This window comes from Camelina sativa, chromosome 12 (genome assembly GCF_000633955.1).
Source record: "Camelina sativa cultivar DH55 chromosome 12, Cs, whole genome shotgun sequence".
NCBI lineage: Eukaryota > Viridiplantae > Streptophyta > Magnoliopsida > Brassicales > Brassicaceae > Camelina > Camelina sativa.
In genome coordinates this window covers 11553071-11562670 of record NC_025696.1, presented here as the reverse complement: position 1 = coordinate 11562670, position 9600 = coordinate 11553071, and positions in this window count along the sequence as shown.

Sequence of the window (9600 nt, the reverse complement as noted above, 5' to 3'; positions counted from 1 at the left end):
TTAGTTAAATTTAAAATAATTTACAAAATTTTAAACCCGCACATCGGGCGGATCCTCATCTAGTATAATATACACATACGTATCATACTAATATGAAAGAAAAAAAATTTACTCATAGAGAGCTTATCTTTATTTAATAAGTCAAAAATTATAAGGATTATATACACACCGTATAACTATATATTCTAAAGTGTCTAATTATAAATAGATGAAACAAACAAAATTACAATGTCACAATGCAGTAGACTCATATAATTTAAAAAATTCAAAATGATTTCAAATACTATTATTTATACATTGCAAACCAAATAGACACATACAAAAAACTGTACATTTAATATTACATAAAATTTAATTAACACTATGATATCCTAATTTTACTATAACACATTACACCTAAATTAAACATACACTACATAATATATTGATGTAACATATTGTTCACTACAAATTTAGAAAACATTAGTTACATATATACTTAATATAATAAAAATTACATTTTATATTTTTAAATTAAAAATTAGTCCCGCGGTATACCGCGAGTGAATATCTAGTTGTTTAGTATAAACCGATCATAAAAAAGTAATTAACATTACACGTTGTCACTCAACAGAGATTCAAAAGAGCGGGACTTCCGTTTATGAGTTTCTTCGGCTTTGGTGCGCATGCATAACAGAGATTCAAAAGGGCGGGACTTCCGTCTGTGAGATTCTTCGGCATAGGTTCCTATCAAAGTCTTTGAATTTATCAGGATGTGCTACAGCAATCTGGACACCCATCTCTCTTAAAGAGTCACATACACTGGAGAAGTTTGTGCCTTGTTTAAACTCTTTGTTTAGTACAAAGTCTTTGTTTTTTGAGATTATCACAAAATTATATGGATCGGATCCCAATGCTGACAGAAGAATGTTTAGTACTATCCTGTCAAATCTATCATCTTCATTATCTGGAATAGTATAAACCAACGGAGATATGATACATATAAATATATAAAGGGAAAAAGAGGGTTGTAAGTAGAAGAATTCACCTCCTGGATCACTATTGATTTGGATGCGAGTATGGAAATAAGGATCCAAATCTGCTTCTGACGGTTCCTTATTCGGATCAACGATGTGAACCTCGAAGTTCGGTATCCCACGAATACCCTCCTCCCGGAGACATGGTTTGATTTTCTCATATGTCGACCAAAATTCGTCAACCGTAGGGATTTCTTCGTCCTTTACGACCCATATGATAACCGTTTGACGAACTGTGAGAGATTTCACAAAACGGAGAACGATTAAAAAAAAAAACCTATTACGAAACATCAGAAATATCGTAAATATGATAAAAAACAGATCCATTAAAATTAAACTATGACAGAATGACAGAGATGAAATCTAATCCAGGTCGACTTCGAGCAAGGGATACTACTTACACTGGGCTGCTCTGGTGGTGGGCACGGGGAATAATCTTTCACCGGTGATCAGGGACATGGTTTCGTTTCGACGACAGAGGAGTTCTCCAGAGAATATAAGAGACGCCGCGGACGTGTTGGTTTGGTTTCGATGAGAGAGCGAGAGACCTTTCCAATTTAGGGTTTATAATCAAAACCGGTATCTTACCCGAAGGTGATATTTTCTTTCCTTTTCTGTTTTGTTTTTTTTTTCTCTCTCTCAATAACAAGAGGAAAGCAGAACTTCCTGCTGATTACACCTACCAATCTCAAGGGAGACTAAAAAATATTGCTGATGTTTTATATATGATTATAGTTATTAATTTTAGTTGCTTACCATCATATGTAGTCTGAAGATACTTAAGGGTTTGGATTTGATGAGTTGAAACTTGGTATTTTGTGTGATCCAATTTTATAAACAATTAAGTGGTCTCTAATTTCTTCGTGTTTTCTTGGTATCCCACTATTTCATGGTAAAAAATGGTGTTGTCAGTTTGGTTTGGTTTATGGTGGTGGTATTCCACATGTCATCCCCAAAAATCGAGTATCATCAGCTTTGCCGAATGCAATGAGTAAAAACAGTTAATACAGGTGTGTTAAGGATAGAAAATTCCAAGACACAAGTAGAAAATGGCAAGTATAATTATATGATGCAAAATCATAGTGGTGAACAAAGGTTATAATGACATACGTTTTTGATTCAAGAATAGTCTTGCGTACACATACACATTATAAAAGCAAAAGATTGTTTAATATATTAGACTCCGATCATATATAAAAGTATTGAAACTAACATTTAGTCGTCAGGGAAACACCTAACGGAGGTTCCAAAGACCGGGGATTCCTTTTGTGAGCTTCTAGCTTCTTCGGTATTGGTTGATATCAAAGTTTTTGAAATAATCAGGATGTGCTACAGCAATATAGATACCCATCTCTCTTAAAGAGTCACATACACTGAAGAACTTGTTGCCTTGTCCAAAGTTGTCTTTGTTTGTTGAGAGTATCAGAAAATTATATTCATCGGGTCCCAATGATACCATAAGAATTTTTAGTACCATCCTGACAAATCTTTCATCTTCACCACCTGGAATAGTATACACCAACGGTGATATACATATATAAAGGGAAAAAGAGGGTTGTAAGTAGAAGTATTTCACCTCCTGGATCCCTAAATATATCGATGTGGCCATCGCAATAAGCATCCCAATCTGCTTTTGACAGTTCCTTATTCCAATTAAGGATGAAATCCTCGTGGTCCGTTGACCCAGGAATACCCTCCTCCATGGTGAGACATGGTTCGATTTTCTCATATGTCGATCAAAACTCTTCAATTGTAGGGATTTGTTCGTCCTCAATGACCCATATGACAAGCGTTTTACGACTTGTGAGGTTTCCACAAAACGGAGAACGATTAAAAAAGCTCCCCGGACCTCACTCACTCCCAACACTCTCTAATCCTAATCGATCCGCACCGATTAAATTTTTTTTATAAGTCTATTTATATTTATATCATGTTATCTTCTTATTATCTTCGTATCAATTCTACCATCGCGTAAACACAACTTTTCCTCAAGCGGTACTTCTATGAGTTCTATCACTAGAACCGGCGGCCCTGAGCAAGTGAGCAGTAGGCAGTAGCACACGTCCAGAAATTATTTACGTGCCACTCTAAATAATATAAATAGTGTTCGGTCTCATATTAAAACATATTACTTTAGCATAGCGGTCTTTGCCTCTTTGGTTCGACCTCTGATAATAAATTTTTCCCTCTTTTTAGGCAAAACAACAAAATAAATCGGAAATTTAAATATAAATATAAAATAGTCCCCTTTATTGGCTATGACTGGTAACACGGTTTTTTTAAGTTGAGTTGCAGAGAATGTTATAATTTGATGTATTTTGCAGTAAAAATTATGTGGTAAAAATAGCAGTTTGATGTAATAAATTGCTGTAAGAATATGATTTATCAATCTTACCAAAATTAATGACTGGTGACACTTTTGTGGTAGATGTTGCAGTATGTATTATTTAATTAATTTTAATTGAAAATGATTAATAATTATAATTATTAAAAAGTATAAATTTAATAAAATAAAAGAAAATAAAATGTATTAGTAAAAAAATATTAATAAAATAAATTAAAATAATTTAATAATAAAATATATTAATAAAAATAACTACATGTATTTCATAATATTTACAATCTTATGATATTTAGATCTATGCCTAATTTGATTCAAATGATAAAAAAAATTGGCAAAATATAAAAAATTCAAAATAACTAAATAAAGAAGTTATTAAATAAAATAAAAAGGTAAAATATATTTTTATTGATATATGAATTAAGCAAAAAACAATATTTTGTTTTATATAACTGTATTTTCGTTTTATTTAATTAAAAAATTAGCTAACTCAACTTACCACATCCTAACTCGTGAAAAATTCCATGATGTTGAATAATCTTTTGAGTTAACAATTTTACAAAGGATATACCTCAAATTTGTACATCAACCATAACACATGATTATTCAAACTCAACTTCAAAAAATTTAGTTTTATTCTTGATTGGTAACATTTTTGAATAAATTTTGAGTTAAGTTCATAACTCAACTTAACTCAATGTTAAGTCATGTTACCAATCAAAGCCATTATTTGCTTAACTAGTAGAACGAGTAGAGGTCTATGGATTTTTGCGTTTTGAACGTACCAAAAATGGATAAACACGTTTTGAATTGAAACATTATTACCATGTTGGAAGTACAACATCTGAATCTATATATACATTTTTCAAGTACATTTAGCAAATAAATCATAAAGTTGCCACCTATTTACAAGGTTGCCATTTTCATTAATTATTAATTTGTTTTTCATTTAATTAATTAATATTAAGTTTCTATTTTTGAAAACAAGATTTCTCATCCTAAATAAATTTCCAAAACAATTGGAACCACTCCCTTTAACATTAAGTATTTATTTTATAACTGATTTAATTAATATACTAAGTTTCCAATTTTACAAAACAATATTTTCTCCATACACAAATTTCATAAACAATCGGTCTAACCAATAAACGAATTGATTTTCAATCTTGGAAGAGGATCCGTGACCGAGATTTTTGATCTCAACGCATTGATTTCCCCCTAAAATAAATGTTCAAAATCAAATATAAAATATATCATTTAAAAAAAACCAACAGTATGATTTTAAAAGGTAACAAACCTATTTACCATTCAATTTGATATCTTATTCAAAAAATAATAATAATATATAAAAGATATTGCTTGCTTACAGATTTTTTTTAATTTTATATTACGTATTTAAAAATAATTTTTACTTTCACGGGTTTCATATGATGAGTTTTTGAGAATTAAGAATCTTTGAATATGTTGTCTGACCCGCCTAGCATGGCGGGTTTGGAATATAGAACCAACACTAAAACTATTAGTTTATCTCATATATACTATAGAATTGTAATCATAGTTTTGAAAATTAACTTATAAATTATTTAGTATATGAATTACAAAATATTACATATACTATAACACATTCTTAAGATTTCCAATCTATGGAATTTAAAGTTCGTCTAAGGAAACCGCCATGGTCAATTGATTTCAATCTTCGATCTGCTCTGTGTCAATACCCAAACATTTCTTGTTTTCAATCAGAATTGAGTGAAGATTCTGGATGCAGGAAGCAAGGAATTAAACTTGGATTTGTTTATGCTTCGATTACGGTCGATGTATATGCACAAGAAGTGACAATGGATTACCGCCTTCTCGTTCTCGTTGTCTCTAATTCATCCTTTATGGATGATCTGATTATCCCTACTACTACGAGGCGCTGGAAATATGGTCTTCATTGTTTCATCTTTGGTATGTGTCTACGAACTCTTCGAACCTTCCGATTAGATTTAGACTTCTTTAACTTGAGAAATGGAGTTCAAGTTCAGATATGGGATCCAAAAGTAAGCGATTATGATTATTGGATGTATATATTTGGATTTTTCTGGTTTGAGATGTCGAGATTACATTTGGATTTGGTAAAATATTGGCGAGAATATTTCATTGGTATTACTCGTATCGTGTGATGGAGCAATGCATTTGCGATTCTTAAATGGAAATCTATTAACAAGAGAGGGTCAGGCACTTGGGATATGTTGAAGAGAAGTACAAAGACGTCTACATATTTCAGAAAGACTGTGTTACGGAAGCTTTGGTGCCACTATATCTACAATTCAGAATTAAATTTGGGCACATTGGGTTTAATGTTACGTTTTGTGAAAAGAAGTGTCAGCCAAACGTTGCTGCATACAATTCGTAACAAAGAGAAATCAAATATGAAGTTGGATAATAACGGATCTTCAGATCGGTTAGCGAGTAAGGCTACTCTATGGAAAGCATCGTCAAAATCCATTATGCTGTATTTTTCTTAGTGTATGACACATACGTTTGCGTATGTAATAATTGTGTTACGATAATTCTGTATGTCTTTGTAATGACTCCTTGATTTCAATATAATTTATTTTTGCCGAAAAAAAAGGACTTTTGGGATTTTTTTTTTTTTTTTTTTTCTGAGTGAAAGAACGAAGAAATTTTTTTTAAAGCTGATTAAGAGGAGAATGTGCAACTTGTGAGTGATTGAGAATTTTGCGAACAAAAATATGACACGGCGCATATATTTTCAAAAGTGTCACCTTTTTTGACCCCATCTTTACGTCACTTAACAGGGAGGGATTCAAAAGAGCGGGGACTTCCGTTTGTGAGTTTCTTCGGCTTTGGTGCGCATAACAGAGATTCAAAAGGGCGGGACTTCCGTCTGTGAGATTCTTCAATCAAAGTCTTTGAAATGATCAGGATGTGCTACAGCAATCTGGATACCCATCTCTCTTAAAGAGCCACATACACTGGAGAAGTTGGCGCCTTGTTTAAACTCTTTGTTTAGTACAAACTCTTTGTTTTTTGAGATTATCACAAAATTATATGGACCGGGTCCCAATGCTAACAGAAGAATGTGGAGTACCATCCTGTCAAATCTATCATCTTCATTATCTGGAATAGTATACACCAACGGAGATATGATACACCAACGGAGAGATATACATATAAATATATAAAGGGAAAAAGAGGGTTGTAAGTAGAAGAATTCACCTCCTGGATCACTATTGATTTGGATGCGAGTATGGAAATAAGGTTCCAAATCTGCTTCTGACGGTTCCTTATTCGGATTAACGATGTGAACCTCGAGGACCGTCCTCCCACGAAGGAGACGTGGTTCGATTTTCTCATATGTCGACCAAAATTCGTCAACCGTAGGGATTTCTTCGTCCTTTATGACCCACATGACAACCGTTTGACGAACTGTGAGAGATTTCACAAAACGGAGAACGATTAAAAAAAAAACCTATTACGAAACATCAGAAATATCGTAAATATAATAGAAAACAGATCCATTAAAATTAAACTATGACAGAATGACAGAGATGAAATCTAATCCAGATCGACTTCGAGCAAGGGATACTACTTACACTGGGCTGCTCTGGTGGTGGGCACGGGGAATAATCTTTCGCCGGTGATCAGGGACATGGTTTCGTTTCGACGACAGAGGAGTTCTCCAGAGAATATGAGAGACGCCGCGGACGTGTTGGTTTGGTTTCTAAAATCATCAGAAAAGCGAGAGACCTTTCCAATTTAGGGTTTATAATCAAAACCGGTATCTTACCCGAAGGTGATATTTTCTTTCCTTTTTTGTTTTGTTTTGTTTTTCTTTCTCAATAACAAGAGGAAAGCAGAGTTTCCTGATGATTCCACCTCTGCCAATCTCAAGGAAGACTAAAAATATTGCTGATGTTTTTTTTTATATATGATTATAGTTATTTTAGTTGCTCACCATGCATTGAAGATATTTAAGGGTTTGGATTTGATGAGTTGAGACTTGGTATTTTGTGTGTTCCAACATAATAAACAATTAAGTGGCCTCTAATTTCTTCGTATTTTCTTGGTATCCCACTATTTCATGGTAAAAAAATGGTGTTGTCAGTTTGGTTAATGGTGGTGGTATTCCACATGCTCATCCCCAAAAATCGAGTATCATCAACTTTGTCGAATGCAATGAGTAAAACAATTAGTACAGGTGTGTTAAGGTAATTCCAAGACACAAGGAGAAGATGGCAAGTATAATTATATGATGCAAAATCAGTGGCGGACCCAGGAATTTTTTTAACCCAGATCAAAACATAAAGAACAAAAAATTGTCTTTCATATAAATATAAAAATCCTACAATGTTAAAAAAAAATTATAAAAGCATCCTACGATCTTTCATGTTCTCAAATCTTGTCATCACAGTTTCGTTTGTAATATTTTTGAATACATCTTTCTCGATAAAACATACTAAATAATCATTCAAAAATTGATCTCCAATCTGATTGCATCGATATGTCTTTATGATCTTCATGGCTGAAAAACATCTCTCAACAGTTTCATGGTTCTTTTCTTTTATAGTAGTTTTTCAAAGTATTCATTGATTCGTCTGAAAAGATTAGAAAAAAAATTGTCAATATAAAATCAAACCATGTATTGGAATTTTTATTTCTAAATATAAGTTTTTTTAAAAAAATTGATTATAAAACAAAATCTAGTTTTGTATCTAATAAACTTACTTGGTTTAAAGAATCTGATCTGAAAGCGTGAAGCAGAAAAATTGAAACACACACAAGATTTCAGAAAAATCTGATCGTTGCGTCTTTCTCTTTTTTGTTCGGGTATACACAAGATTTTTCTGAAATCTTCTGATTATTAACAGAAAAATCTTTTTTGGTCTGATAAATCTTGTGTGTGTATACATCATGTAAGATACTCCAATTTTTCTGAAATCTTCTGATTATTAACAGAAAAATCTGATCGTTGCGTCTTTCTCTTTTTTGGTCGACTTAAACAAGATACGTGCTTCTTTATTTAATATATATAAGCACATAATACATTATTAAGGTAAACAAATTGGGCCAGATTTGTTTTTAATTATTAGAAATAAAAGGCTTTGATCTTCTTTTAATTATGGGCTAGTCGACTTTCGATCTCATAAATTAAGGGATGTCAGATTCTTAAAATTTGTTTGGTTGGACTCAAATTATTCTAAAAGAAACACTAAAACTAGGAAATAGTTTTTTTTTTTCAAAATTTGGGCAGGTCAGCTAACCTCCCATTAATACACGTGGGTCCGCCCCTATGCAAAATCACAGTGGTGAACAATGGTTATAATGACATACGTTTTTGATTCAAAAATAGTCTTGCGTACACATTATAAAAGCAAAATAATCTTATATAATACTAGAGGTTATTCCGTGCTACGCACGGATTTATTTTTACTTTTGTTTTACAATCAAACCCCATATATTAAATTATTTGAAAAATACTCTTTTTCTATTCAAAAGAGAGTTACCCACACGTTTAAGTGAGAAAATAGAAACCTAAAGAAATACAAATATTTTTCTTAAGAAATATGTCTAATACTAAAGTCAACAAATCAATTTCTAAAAACCTAAAATCATTCAGTTCTGATGGAAAAGTTCGGCTAATTGTCAATATTTGACATCATCATCACAAAGAGATTTGAACAATCCATAGCATAAAAAATAAATTATCCATATCCAACCCCAACCGACACTCTATTACTAAAAAAAAACATTGATATATAATTTAATTTATTAGTCTTATTTAATTTATTAAATAGCAAAATGTATAAAAGATTAAAATATCTCTCTGTTTTACATTAGAATGTGTTGTTTTGGGATGCTACCTATTTGTAATACATATACGGTGATATTTGAAATTTGTACTGTCTTCTTTTTATGTGGCTTGTATTTGTCTTTGATTTGCAGATGAAACGACAAGTGATTTTATTCCCTTTGCCTGCTGGTTTCTCCCAACATCAGAAGTTGTTTCCTGTCAACAATAGACCAGTAATGTTAAAATCCCAATCAATGCCTTTATCCCTTGCAAATTTTGGAGAGACTTCAACCTCAGTTTTAAGCTTTGGTTTACATCATCAGTAATTATCTGCTAAAATAACAAAGGGAAAAATATAAAATTGAAAATGTTAAAATTCAAGCGTAAATGGTTTATGATTCCTTGTTGAAATTTTTTCCACATGTGTGTCTCAGGTTCTAAGG